The sequence below is a fragment of the Nannospalax galili genome, unplaced genomic scaffold (assembly GCF_000622305.1).
Source record: "Nannospalax galili isolate Female #2095 unplaced genomic scaffold, S.galili_v1.0 scaffold225, whole genome shotgun sequence".
Classification (NCBI taxonomy): domain Eukaryota; kingdom Metazoa; phylum Chordata; class Mammalia; order Rodentia; family Spalacidae; genus Nannospalax; species Nannospalax galili.
Window position 1 is genome coordinate 12,681 of NW_008352653.1, and position 1,636 is coordinate 14,316.

A 1,636-nucleotide genomic window follows, 5' to 3' on the forward strand; every position below is an offset into this window, starting at 1 on the left:
CATAGTGAGTTTTTGTGCTCACCAAGACTATATACAATGGTACCTCAATTAGCTAATTAAATAAGATGCAAGTAATTTCCAACAAACTGGGCATGATGAGTCATACCTGTAACTTGGGAGACTGAGGTAGGAGGTAACTATGAGGCAGCAAGTGCTCTCAACCACTGAGCTATCTCTCCAGTACCCCTCCCAAAAATAATTTCCAATATCACTCAACTGGGTTAAATAACAGGAAATGTAGTATCTCACACAAGAAGTCCTACATAGTGGAGCTTCAGGATTGGCTATTTCAGTACCTCAAAGACCTAATCCTTTCCACATTGCTAATCCATAAGACTCAATACTGTGACTTTGTTCCCAGAGGCTACCTTAGCTTGCAAGCATCACTTCCAGGCAAGATAATATCAAGAGAAAATCCAACGAGTGATTGCTTCCTTGTGCATTTCTTTATAAGGTCATAGAGTTCTGAAAATGAAGAAAAAAAGATCAAGAAGGAGCTGACACCTATCACATAATCAAAGCTCTTTGAGACATTTAATAATTTCAAGACTATAAAGGTGTCCTGAGGCAAAACGCTTGAAAATTTGGCTTAAGTCAGTTACAGTGATCCTATTCCTTTTTCCACTAATTGCTTAGAAAAAGGTATAATGACACTGTCTTGACTGGCTTTCTTTCTTTCTTTTTGAGATAGGGTATCATGTAGCCCAGGCAGGCCTCAATCTAGCTATATAGCCAAGACTAACCTTGAATTTCTGATCCTCTTGCCTCTAATATCCTGAGTTCTGGGATTACAGCCCTCATCACACCTGACTGAAACAAACTATCAAGAAAACAGAAAGCCATACAGGTATGGATGGAATATGCCTTTTAATTTCTGAGATACATGAGACTCTGGTTCAGAAAGAAAGAAAGAAAGAAAGAAAGAAAGAAGAAAAAGAAAGGCATGTTTTTAAATATATATATATTTTTTATTTTTATTTTATGTGTATGAATGTGTTGCCTGAATGTATGTAAGTCCACCACATGCATGCAGTGCCTTCAGAGGCCAGAAGAGAGTGTCATATCCCTTGGAACTGTAGTTATGGACGACTGATAGCCTCCGTGTGGATCCTCTGGAAGAACAGCAAGTGTTAACCACTGAGCCATCTCTCCAGTCCCAGAAACAGGAATCCTTGTACATTGCTGAGGAAATGGAGGTTCCTCAAAAAGTTAAGAATAAAATTACCACATGATTCAATTATATAATTCCCAAGTGTGTCCATGAAGGAATGTAGTCAACATACCACAGAGATAACTGCAGCTCCATATTTATTCACAATATCCAAGACACAAAACCAGCCTTAATACCCAACAATAGATAAATAAAATGTGGGCCAGCAAGATCACAATGAGCAAAGGCATTTGCTACGAAGTCTGCTGACCTGAGTTTGTCCCCCAGGAACCACATGATGGAAGCAAAGAAATGACTCCCAGAACTTGTCCCCTGACCTCCACACCTGTGCTGTGGGCATGTGTGTGTGTGTGTGTGTGTGTGTGTGTGCGCGCGCGCGCACACACACACACACACACATGCAAATGAAACAACACACACATGCACACAGCACAGGTGTGGAGGACAGGGGACAAGTTCTGGGAG